This window comes from Triturus cristatus, chromosome 3_2 (assembly GCF_964204655.1).
Source record: "Triturus cristatus chromosome 3_2, aTriCri1.1, whole genome shotgun sequence".
Lineage (NCBI taxonomy): Eukaryota > Metazoa > Chordata > Amphibia > Caudata > Salamandridae > Triturus > Triturus cristatus.
The window spans coordinates 88,102,675-88,116,084 of NC_140584.1; the positions used below are offsets into that span (position 1 = coordinate 88,102,675).

General features: G+C 41.1%; 1 protein-coding gene across 1 annotated transcript in view; it reads left to right on the forward strand.

The window, feature by feature from the left end:
• The first annotated feature begins 10,589 nt into the window (after positions 1 to 10,589).
• Positions 10,590 to 13,410, forward strand: part of LOC146856853 (ropporin-1-like) — a 243,596-nt gene continuing 240,775 nt past the window's right edge. The window contains exon 1 of the mRNA XM_085646769.1: positions 10,590 to 10,686. The gene's annotated coding sequence lies outside the window, so the exon portion shown is untranslated. The remainder of the gene's footprint in view (positions 10,687 to 13,410) is intronic.

Consider the following 13,410-nt stretch of genomic DNA (forward strand, 5'->3'; position numbering starts at 1 on the left):
AAGTGGCCACAAAACTGGAAAGCTCTTTGAGGAATGGTTGACCAAATAAGAGCCCCTGAGCCAAGGGACCGGCCTCTGAAGAGGAGAGCTCCGCCAGCCTGGGATCCAGGCGGAGAAGGATGGAGCGGCGTCGTTCGCATGAAAGCACACAATTGGCATTGCCCAATTGACAGATGGCCCTCTGAGCCCATTCAATGAGTTCATCCGGGTTTACAAGAGCTGATGACTCCTTAGCCAGAACACCCAAATCCAGCATTTTTGTGAGCGGGCCCAATAAATCCAATAATTTATCCTGGCAGGAGCGCCAAGATCTGTCCAAACCTTTTTTGGGGTCTCTGGCGTACTTCTTAAGGTAGGTGACCATGGTAGGGTCAACCTCCGGGGTTTCGGCTAAATGGTCCGCCAGATCTGGACGGGGACACTCAGATCTCATGCGGGCCCGGACATCCTTATCAAAAGGCTGGCGAATGTGTGATTGCACATAATCCGCCACAGCTGGAGAAGGCAACCAAGAAGAAGAGTGGGGATGCATAATTTCCGAAGGTTCAAATGTTAGAATGGGAGGATTTGAAGGAGCGTCTACAAAATGCTCCTTGCGAGCCTTTTTGCGAGGAGGTGGTTCAAACTCAGAAGAGGAGGAATGCGCATCGTCAGCATCAGGATCATGGAGGGATGAAAAAGAGGTCCCAGCCGACCCCTTAGTAGAGGCCGTGTCCGAAGACAGTGTTTTAGCTAACCGCTGAAAATCAGACCTATGAGGGTTGACAGGGGACTTTGACGCACGAGCAGGCGGTAACCAACCCTGTTGCTGTGCGTAAAGCCATAAATGACGCTTCAAAGGATTAATAGCGCGCACAAGCGCTTTATTCATGGAGTGTTGCACCCCTTGATCCAGTGCCTCCACCAAATCATGCTCCAAAGAGCCAGAAGGATCTTCCTCGTAATAATAGTAATCCTCCTCATAATATTCCTCCATCCTGACACAGAGTGTAACAATATTCAATGCCCACAGGAATGACGAAAAAAAATCAATAGTGGCCAAAGGCACAATGCAGGGGGAGTGAAAAAAACCCACAGCAAGCCAAAGTGTAGATTAGAAATCTGAACACTGAATCAAATAAATTCAAATGTGGAGGGAGGGCTTGCTGTCAGAAAAAACTAGCACTCTAGGCAATGCCTATGCTTATTTATGCAGCCCAAACGTTTTAAATATCAAATGGACGTAAAATGGGGCAAATACTCAGGCTGTGGGCACTCGGCGCGAAGCAACCGGTTTGACAGGCGAGAAACACCTGATTTTGTAAACAAATATGGCCGCCGCGCATGCGCGGTAACGACCGCCTGGTATTTCAAAAGACGGAGCACTCGCAGCGCTAGCGCGAGCCTCCAAGCCCCTGTCTCCCTCTCCACAAACAAAGACACGGGCGCGAAGCGCCCGTCCCCGGGAGGTGAACCACACGCTCCCCGCACGTTAAGGCAAGCGCGGCGAGCGGAAGGAAAAAAGCAATGTGTGCCGATAACTAGTAACCATGGAGATGTAAACACCACACTTCGAACGCAACAAAGCAATGAAATCCTGGAAGCAAAATGCTACAGTATCAAGCATGCATACAAAGTCACAGGAAATGCATTAGAAAAAGAAAGAAGCACTTAACTGGCTGCGGAGCAGCAAAGAAAGAGGATGTTGTACTTGCCATATTACCTTTTATACTTTGGACTCTATGGTTATACACGTCATACCCTAGTGTTTATGGGTATTGTAGTTTTTTCATTACATATACTGTGTTTTTATTGGCTGCTGAGCATTTCTAGTAAAGAAATGAGAAAGCATAATCGGAGCCTCCTGTCCTGACATAGAATTTAGTTGACAAGAGAACCTTGGACATTTTCCAACTTCCTTTGGTGCTTTCTGACATTTAACACAAGATCCTTGAGTCACGTCCAGGTCAACAAATAGCATCCGGGTTAGCAGTGTTCTTGATCAAATAATTACTTTCCAGGTCCTCTGTTGATTTCCAGACCAGGTTGTGTGGTCAGCCCCTCCCCACTCCAATTGCTCATTATAAGCAAAATGTCATCCTTTATTGAAACATCTTTGACCGACCGTTATTTGTGATTAATTTACAGCCCTGTTACTTGTGGTCCAGCAGTGAGACAGTTTCAGTTAGGTATGCACACCACACTAGAGATGGGGATGTGAGTGTAGCAGCTCCTCAAATGTACATAATAAAGGAGGGTGAGACACTCTCCAAGAATTTAAGGGGAGCCCAAATACTTGGAGGTGTGGTTAGCATCTTGACTGCCTGTAGGCAACCAACAGCCGAATGTCTCTGACTTTAAAAAAAAAAGAGAAAAGCACATGTCCGAGTATTCACCTCTAATCCAGCAAGGCTTGGCAGGCTTTCTTGTTCTTCATTGGCTTGGACCAACCACCTTCTTTGAATGTCTTTCTTTAGCTGGGCTTCAAATGAAACCAGACAATTTCCAATCATTCTGACAAGCCTTGCCACACTTGTTTTCCTTGAACTATGCATATGTTCTTAGGCAAAACTTATTCCAGGCTAATGTTTGTGCCTGAAGTGAATTTACAGTTATGGTTGAACCCGTCTTGCTAATGCTTTTCCTCCAGCCCCTCAAATGAGGGCAGTGCTCAACTTCAGAAATAAGGGTAAATATGGCATTGCCCTCACACATCAAAATGACCTTCATCTAGCTACATACCCTGAAACCAGACTCCAGCAAGTAAACTCTCAAAAGACTACAGCTTCTTGACGAAGAGGGAGAGAAAATGCTCTTGGTGTTAGAAGATCATTTAAAGATAACCGCCCCTTTTCTGGTGGCCCCTGTTAATAGTAAACTAGCACATAGACTCCAGAGAACAGACACAGGGAGCCCCTGTTCCAATAAATTACAAATTCCCTAGTTTCGTGCTCTGGCTCTGCTTCATTTTACAAAGGAATGAAGATAAATAAGTAGGCAGAATAATGTTATGCTCACTGATGTTTTTAGACCCTAGGCGTAACTGAAGGCTTCTTAGTACTATAGTAAGCAGTGCAGGCGGGAAGAAGTCGTACCAACAGAAGATGATGCTTGGGATGATGAAAGGAAGGGTGTAAGCCGGAATCCATGGAATGTATTTACGAGGCGGGGAGGAGAGTACGTAGAGGAGATGGGTAAGATGACTGGAGAGAAGTTGAAGGGGTTTGAAAGAAAGAACGAAAGTGAGGGATGGAGGACATGGAATAGAAGAACGAAGTGAGAAAGGAATGGATATGAGGATGAAGGAGAGAGGAAAGAAAATGAAAGAAAAGTACTGACTGAAGATAGGAGCATGGTAAAAACAAGAAAGGATGGGAGGAATGAAGGGCAAGTGAAAAAAGAAAAATGGAAGGAAAGGAGAAAAATAATGAAGGAATAAAGGGAGAGAGGAAGGAAGGAAAGTTTAGTTGAAAAAGAAGGAAAGATGTTAGAGAAGAAAGCACAACACTAATTGGAAATAAGCATAAGCGCAAAAATGAGAGAAGAAAGGTCTGATGTAGTGCATGAAAGAAAAGTGATGACAGATATATTGAACAGAAAATTTGGGATGGATTAAGGGAGTGACTAAAGGAGAGAGAGAGGGGGCTACACCATTGACTATATTTATAGAAGGTTTAAAACTCCGACCATAAGAAAGGAGCAACATGCAGCTCCTCTGGGTGATCTCAAACAGGTAGGCTTTCTGTCCCCTCTTTTTCCTCCGAGACCATTTTGTGGGCAGAAGAATCTGTCAGAAAAGTTCCAAGCAAGATGTACTTGTTTTTCTGTACATGAGAAACTTGAGAAGATGATGTCCTTTCTGTACTCCTCGCGTCTCGATCCCAATCAAAATATTACTTGAATGTAATTAAAACATTTTGTCCTGAGATTTATTTTTTTAATTCACCGAGACCTTGTGTACTTTATATTCTGTTAAATAGCAATTAGGTTGCTCACTATATAATTAGAATATTGTTTCTGTTCCCTTTTTTCAATGCTGATTGTTATAGTCATTGAAAACTGTCAATCAAATATGAATTAGCTGTTACTTATGAGGTAACAGGATGCTCTGGTCACATATCATTTCAGTTCTAGAAATAGGGGAGGTGGGAGGAGGGGAGACAGCTTCCTTCCTCCCACCTAGGGCTACTGGGTGGGCAGAGTAGTAGCGGTAAAATTCTTTATTCGGTTACACATTTTGCTTTGTAGATGTGAAGCAGGGGTGTTCCTATCATCAAGAAGAATGCACAGGTAGCTGAATGTGTGTACTTGACTAATCTTGGTTTCATTGCAGGTTTGAAGCCAGTAACCAAAACAAAAGATTTTGCATTATTTATTGAGCGGTCTAAGCTGGCCATAAAATCAGCAAAAGAAGCCCATATATATACTGCATGGAGCTGTCCACACAAACATGACAAGCCATCAGGTGGTGGGGGGCATTTTATAGTTTGGGAATGTGATTTCTTATGTGGCTAACTGTTTTGTGCAGGTGCTATCCAGATGTCATTGTTTTTAAAGCGGTGTTGTTTGGAAATCTAATAAAAAGTTTGTTATAAAAAAAAAAATCTGCAAAAGAATCAAGTAACAGTTAAAGTCCTAACGTTGTCCTTGACACAAGGACAGCATCATCTACATATAAAGGACTGGTAATGGGCAGGCACCTGCACGGCCCACACTGTTTTCCCAACAGCGCCTCCTCTAGGAGAATAAAAGGGGGACCAAGATGAACCCCTGTCTAACACCTCAAGTAATTGGGAAGCGTTTGGTACATGAGCTGTCCTCCCCGAATCTTACAGATGCAGACATGTCCATATGAATGTCCCCCAAAAGGACATCAGAGCTGGATTAACACCTAGAGACAGCAACATTGACCAGAGTTTAGAACGGCTAACCTGATTAGTAAAGCAAACTCTGATCAATAGTACTCAGGCCAGGCCTGAACCCATCTTGGGAGTCAGAGATGATTTTATCCTCGGCACACAGAGGCAACCTTTCTAGGAGAACCTGACCCAAACCCTTAATGGTTGTATCAATCAGAGATATGGGCCTTTTGAAAATTGATACAATGATGGAATGGGACCATGAACTAGGGGTCCTTTTAACATGGCAGCATTTAGTATATTAGACAGTAGGGGGGCCAAGATGACTACATCACTCCTACAGCCTTATTACCAGATAAGCGCCTAATGGCGTAACTTCTTTAATTGAAACAGAAAGGCAGGAGTTGCCCAGTACTTTTTTTTTAACGGTATTTTGAATTGAAGACTCCATCCCATCCTCAAATGAAAACATTTGAAAAAAGTGATCATGCTATTTAGTTTCCACTATCACTGAGGACAAGGTTAGGGCAGACTCAGCAATTAGAAAAATATGGTTAAGAATTCTCCAGAAGGTACGCGTCTACAGGCTGGGCGGGAATAGCATTGATTGACTAATTGCGAATCTGGGGGCAGTAACCTTACTTCCAACTATAGGACCCTTCCTTGAGTGTTAATCTGCTGGTCCACTGCTGTCACTATCTCATATATTGTGTCCTCACCACTAGCTGCACTGGAACTATTTGCTGTGATTCCTCCTCGGCTTCAGGTCTTTCATTTGTTTGGTATTTGTTTTTTCTTTGCCCCAGTTGGATATCCTTAAATTGATTGATGTTGATTTTTGTGTTGTTTGGGCATTTTGAAATATTGGTGACTGATCCCACACTGATCATTAAATGGCACTAGGTGCTCTGGATCGTGTACTGAAAAGGTGGACGTTGCTATCATTTGTGATTCTTCTGATATTTAATTTTGGGACTGTCCTGCCTCTGCATTTTTTATGAAAATGTGTATATTGAAAAATTGAAAATGCGAATAAAGATATTTAAAAAAAAAAAGAATTCTCCAGAAGGTAGTGCTATCATTAAGATCACTGGCTCTCATTACTTGTTCCAAGACATCATCTTTAAGGGACTCTTTTCTCTCCTTTGTGACCTTCTTATAGCTGGCACGTAAGCGTGTTACCTCTCCAGTCCCTTGGGGAATATTTAAGGGCCTTCATTAAGGCACAATGAGCTTTAGAATAAGGCACATTAAACCAACGCGCCCCCCTGGAGATAGATTGGCCTGAGCTGGGTGTGGTGAGGGCAGCCCCCACACCTGCACATAATACAGAAAAGGCATCTAGAATGCCAGTGGGGGCATGATTTGAATTCTAACTCATGGCTCCTCTGCCTAAACAGATGAGCACAAAACTCCTTTGGTATCACTTTACATCATTTCAGACATCTACACTGGTCTGAAGGAGCCAGATGTTTAGTGGGAAGGGCCAGGGGCGGCGGTCTCTGGCACTGAAATGTTAATAATAGTGCTAAAGGATTATGATCACTTCAACAAGGCCATTTGGTCTGGTAATTAACTAGAGAGCTAGAAAGGGGCGAGGAGATCAAGATGTAATCTGCAATTGATTCTGGCCCTCTTACAACATATTTAGGGGCTACCCGGATGCTGGGTATAATCAGATTCAAGGATTGGATTAATACATTTGTCGGGTCGCCTTGAGCCAATTTAAGATGATCCCCAGAGGGGAAATCCTGAAACATGTGACAATTTTTTAAACAAGGGTAACTGTTAAGGTTGTCAGACACAAAATTGATATGTATGAGGTGAAGCTTAGTCCCAGAACTGAAAAAAGTGGCTTATGTTTCTCTATGACCTCACCCAAAGAAGAAATAACTTCAGAATAAGGAATGTGTCCATTAGAATTAAAAGCATTAAGATTGATTAATCCGGAAAAGTAAGTAGTATGGCCCCTATATTTCAACAATTTATCTCCACCTCAGACATCACACAGTTCAGGGACAATTATATTAGAGTGCATAACCCCGCCTTGGATGGCCCGAAGGAGATAGAATTGCTAGGTGGAAGAAATTTTCTAAGTCGTCCAAAAAAGGCATGTTATTAACAGCCCAGGTTTCCTGACAGGCCAATATATGACATGGTCTGATGAAGTCTAACCCATTCAGATCCCTAACCTTCTCCTCAAGCTCTGCTACATTCCATAAGAGAAAGCTAAGCTGATCATTAAAATCTGGCCGTAAAGAAAAACGATTGCCTCCCCCACATTTCTTGGCAAACTCATCATCAGGCTCAATAGACGGTAGTCAATCCACTTCCTCAAGAGAATCAAGAACTTCAAATCTATTAGAGGAGAAAAGAGAGAAGGCAGGCATCCTTGGGCGCCTCGGATCGCCTGGGGGGAAGTGGGCCTAGAAGTTCTCGCATTGAGTGGAGGACGTGGTTTATAGAAAACCCCCAGCGGCCACAGCCTTATGCTCAAAGAGGAGCCTTCTGTCCCCTGAAAACAGGCTACGTTTTTACCAGTGACCCAACTAATTCTAATGTTCACTACAAAGCAATCACCATGGAACAATTTGGTGTCTCGACCAACCCAGTTTACCCTTCGTACTGTGGTAAATATTTCGTTACCGGTACTATTTTTTATGCGGTAAAGTCTATTAAGAATAACTCAGTAAATATAAGAGGCAGAATCCGTGGTATTAGAGGTTTTAAAAAGGGCTTTATTCCAATACAAAGGAAGACAATTCGAATTGTGGGCCTTCTGTTCCATCACCACGAAAGTTCAGGAAGGAAGGAACACATATTATTGACAGGTAATCATTTTTATAGAAAAGGCATTACAGTGAAACAGATGCAGTAGGCGTAACAACTGATAAGGCAAAATAAAATATGCATGCGTAACTAGAACAGGCGTAACTAGAAAACGTCATTATACATGAGGTCACAAGTGGGTGGATCCATAGAAGAATCCTGCAATGTCAGCAGAAATGTTTGGCAAAGATGCGCGCGCAGCCGCATGACGTGTGATTGACGTGCAACTAGAGGGTGAAGGGGACTTGACATTTAGCTCTATATGTGGAGACAGAAGTCTGGGGTTATGTCAACCTAATCCCAAATCATATCTAATATCCTATGTTTAAAGAACTGTGTTATCCAAAAGGAGAGGTCTCTTAGGATAGAATCTTATTCTATACTGACTATACTGACTGTTAGTGCGTGTACAAGCGTCTAAGTGTCTACACTAGATGCGAGGGGGTAGGAATATTCCATGGTAACGGGGCTATGAATTACTTGCATGAGGACAGCGAGGCCTGGCCCCTTTGCATGGTAGCTGGAGGAATGTTTACCTAAACTACTAGACAGGAATGCATCGGATGAGGAGCGAAAGAGATAATCTCGAAGGTGAAATACAGTTTTTGGCAGGCGACAGGCTGGATCAGGCACCGTTAGCCGCGCAAGGAGTAAGACAAAGTTCATGGTCACAGATGCAGGCTCAGACTGGAGCTTTCAGAGGCAGAAGGCAGGAAAAGGCTTGATGACAGAATTCGGGCCTACTCGCCTGAATCTGTGAAATGTGGAAAGTGAACCATATAAAGTCGGTGGCCTTTCATACTTAGGAATGGAATATCTGACCCATTCATGGCGGGTCTGAAAAAGGACAGATTGACGGTGGACGCACATATATTTGCGTCTTCAAAACTGGAGCAGGAGGGAACATACATGTACTTATAGCATGTACATGGAGCCGTTGGGGTCTACGATAGGGGACATAACTGATCACAAAATTCATATTTCCTCAGTACCATGTTAATTTGTGTATGGATATTAACATCGACCCCAGCCCTCCTAGAGAGCCAATGTGTTACTTTGTTCTTTAGCTGTGAAAACCCTTCACTAGCATTTGACTTAAGTGGAGGCACATCTACCAGAACCACCACGTAGAGTGTGCAATCAGGAAGAAGATCTAATTGATCAGATGTTAGTGTAATGACGTGGCGTGGTGTACCTGGCCATTGTGGACATACTTTTTAGAATATTAAGTGTGGGTGCAATGACAATGCGATTGTGTATGGAATGTTGAGGTCTTTGTGCTTTGGACTAGGTGTGCAGTAGGTTACTGTTGAAGGGAGGTTGGAGCTCTGTCAGGTGATGAAGCTGCAGGAGTAACTATGGATCTAACACTGAATTTAGATCTAATTACCATCTATCCAAGTTGATCTCTATATTTGTGTATATATATAAAGACCCTGCCCACCACCTTCAACAATTAGCTGTTCATCTAGTTCAGCTTTTTTTCTTTGCATTCTGGGGTTTGGAGTAATGACCTTGTGGAAAACGAACCCCAATATTATACTGCACCCCAATATTTTGATCACTCCAAAATTTACCACCAACGGCTAGGCTTCTGCACCCTTCATCCTGCAACATCAGGCCCAACAAATTATCAGCGTGGAGTATATTAATAAAGATAGAGACTAAGACCACTCCATAACAGAGTTATAGATTGTAGGGAAAAGGTTTTATTACAAAAATCTCAAAATAAGTAACACAGAGAAATGCAAGATATATGCTATGAAGACTCGGATACAGAGTACATAGTTAGAAATCTGAATTATTTTAAGTCCACATAGGCAACAAAAATCATAAGTGGCATGAACAAAGTGTCGTGAGGAAAAGGAAAGTCATCTTTCTCACACCCAAAACTAAGGGGTTTTATACACGTTTTATGAATAGGTCATAAGAAAACTGCAAATTCAGCATGGCATGACTGGCGAGATCACTTATTGAGCAAATCAGAATATAGATCGTCAAAAGAAGAAAAATAACACTAACCCATTTCAAAGGAAAACGAAAAAATCCATTAGCTTCCACAGCAACAGCACAGTCCAGAGTTGTAGAACCCATTATGAAACATTTTTCAAAGACTCATAGGCAAGTGTATACTAGCTTGCCTACATCGATACATCCAGTGAAGAAAGTTTCATTCACAATGCAAGCTCTTTGAGGAAAATAACCAATTGCGTCACAGTGTGCTCTGCGAAGACGGTAGGAGAGAAGACACGCAGGGGAACGTTAAATGGGAGAGGTAATGAGCAGGAGCTAGATGAACAGATCACCAAAACAGAATCCATATTAATAAAATGATGTCTCTGCAAAAATGTGGCACAACTAAATTACATTAATAAACACACTTCTGAACATCTAATAAAACGAGTTTTAAATGCAACATTAATAATTCATCAGTTAAAACTGTATTTATCATAGAAATCGTTAGTATTAAAAAACTATTTGCCACCAAAATTGTACATTTAGAAAAAGCTACCACAAACTTATAGTTGAAAAAGCAAAAGCCACAAGTGACAGAATGCTAATTAATTGCTCTGATTCTATAAGGCTCAACCAAATAATAAAAACTGTACATTTGTACACAATATGATGGTTTTTTTTTATTTCACCACAGAAATAAAACTGTGAGCAGGCACATTTCCTTTCCTCTTCTATCGTTTAAATTATCTACAAAAGGAGTATGAAAAGACTTGCCTTTTTCACTTGGTGAACTTGTTTTAAGAAAGGGAAAAATAAACTTGCTCGTCCGTTTTCTATTTTTGCCACAGTTTACTTGTCTGAATGGGCTACGCCGCGTCATCCGATCCACAATTATGAGGTCATCTGGTTACCTGGTTATCAGCCAATCAATCTCCTTGCTTTGGGGGTGAAAAGGAAAGTCTAAAGACATGGCTGTTGCTCAACTCAAGTGGGGAGCACACTCCAAATGTGCATCTCTTCTGGAGACAGGTGTGCCCGGCTGTACGCTGAAACGCTTGTTCAGGTGAGTGCTTTATTTTCAAACGTTGCCTTGAAATGATAGGCAGGCACGTCGGCGAAAGACAACTTTAAGATTATGAGCACATTGCCGAACCACTTTCATGATTTAGCTAAGTGATATATAATTTGAATGTGGCCTTATTTTAACCCATGCTTTAAAGTATTTAGTGAGAAAAATAGATATGCATGCCGAAACTGAAGCATAATTGTGCCGCTGATTGCTTGATATTGGTTATGGAACAAAATTGTGAACCATTATTTGTTTTAAGGTGATAGAAACTACATTAAGAAAGGTATGTTTCTATCAATTTACTCATTGTATAACGTACATACACTTCATATAAACACACGGGAAGATCCTAAAAAAATACATAAATCCAGATGTACAACAGTCTTTCTTTTTTTCAATTCTGTTCATAGCACTGCAATATAAATGACGTATCCACTGAGCCACTTTATAAACAAAGCTATTTTTTTACGAGGATGAAAGTTAAAATTGCCTTTTGAAAATAAGCAAGTTTACTTTTTAAGACAGAGCACATTTTCTATAATATATATATATCTATATATATATTTTTTTATTTTAATTGTGTATTTTTTACATGTACTGTTATTTGCCATTTCTGTGAACCTTTGCTTGTATTCATATCATCATCTATATTATCCTTTTACTATTTTAATGGATATTATATATCGTTATTGTTCTTTATTACACCTTCATGTATTTATGTATTAACAAATAACTGCATATATGAAGTATTGTTTTTATGATCATAATAATCTTTTCAATAAACCTTTTCTTGAACTTAAAAAAAAGACAGAGCAGTCTCTGCTGACGGATTTTTTTAAGTTATCAGTTAACAGAGATTTTTTCAAGACTTTTAAACTTTTGCTACCATTAATATGATGGCGCCGAAACTTTTCAAAGTGCTGAGCTATATATTTATATATTTTTTGAGCATGCAGCAAGAATGTATCCCTATTCTGATAATCCAAGCCACCAACGGAAAATTAGGGTAACATTATTTTTAATATATAACCCGGAAAGAGTAGTATTTGCATGATGTAATTAAAATGTCGACACCAGCTACCTATTAACCAGTTACTTAAAAGCAGGGCTGGTTCTCGGACAAAGAAATTGCGGTGGTTATTGCGGGTGAAACCAGCAAGGAGCCTGGTAGGATTTAAATGAACCAGGGATGACCACATTGCCAGGGAACCACATGGCAAAATGTCACTTTACTTAAAGCTTGAGAAATCTTTGCATCAACTCTACTCAAAAGCTTATTTTTAAAAATGCTGTCTGCACATCATCTATACAGGTCCAAATTAAGATGTTATTACCACCTTATTCAAAACGCAAATGATTTCCAACACTTTGAACTATGGTTGACATTCATTGTTTCAAGTAACTAATACCCTGCTTGTGCTATCCTTGAGGTGCACAGGTGACAACTATTGAGTAATATCAGAGAGTTATATATTATCACATGCATTTAGATTCACTAATGAGTAACTGAACTCCTGCAGCTTTAAAATAAAAACTCATAGGAACCCCAGTTCTCTTTGGCTGGGATTGGCAGATGGAATTCCTCATCTTATTGTTTCGAGTCTTCTTCCATATGATCATAAAGACTATGGGCCAGATGTATCAAGATAGCACTTTGCGATTCCCTAATTGCGAATCACAAGGATTCGCAATTAGGGAATCTCAAAATGCAATGTATGAAGGTATATAGTACACCTTTTGCAATTCCTAGGGGGTCGTAAATTACCTACCTCAAGAATATTAATGAGGTAGTTCGCAATTTGCGACCCCCTAGGAATCACAAAAATCACACGGGGATGGTAGCCTCCTGAGATCAGCAGACCACCATGTCCGTGATTGCTTTTAAATAAAGCAATCTTTTTTTTTTGTAAAGCAGTCCGTTTTCCTTAAAGGAAAACGAGATGTTTTACAAAACAAAAAATGAAAAGATTTCTTTTAATTTTTTAAGAGCAGGCAGTGGTCTGTGGGACTACTGCCTGCTCTTAAAAATGTTTTTATAAACTTTCACAAAGCGGAAGGGGTCCCTTGCCGAATGGGTTACTACCTACTTGAAGTAGGTGGTAAAATGCAAAACATTCATACTTGAAGATGCGATTCAGTGTAAGGAAGGGACGCCCTAAACACACCCCTCCTTATACCGAAACAGGTTACCAAATTGCAAAATTAGGTTTGCTACATCGGAAAAGCAATTTTTGCATTAGCAAACGGGCAGATTCTGTCAATCTGCCCGTTTGCGAAAGCAAAAAGGCTTGATACATCTGGCCCTAAAACTCTTCTGCTTGGTTAAGTTGGTATAAACCTCTACATATTATATTAAGAAGGAGCATAGCAGTGATGTTCCACTTTTAGAGTAACAGCTCTGCGCTCCATTCAGATTAAGAAATTATGAATGAAGGTGTGGCTTGTGCAGATAAAAGCGGTGGGGCCCGATGGGTGGAAGGGGATTGGACAGACGACCACAAGGGCAAATTAAATAAATCATAAATTTTCCCTCCTCCTCGTATGTCAATTTCTCCCCCACCTGGCCACACAGCTCTTACCTGCACAGGCCCCTGCTGGTATGATGTCAAACCAAATTATGTGTCATCATGTTTGCAATAGCCTGATTCAAACACACTTGGAGTGTATGGTGTGCTGCTAATCCCAACAAAATGTGTACGGTTTAATAATGAGATATCC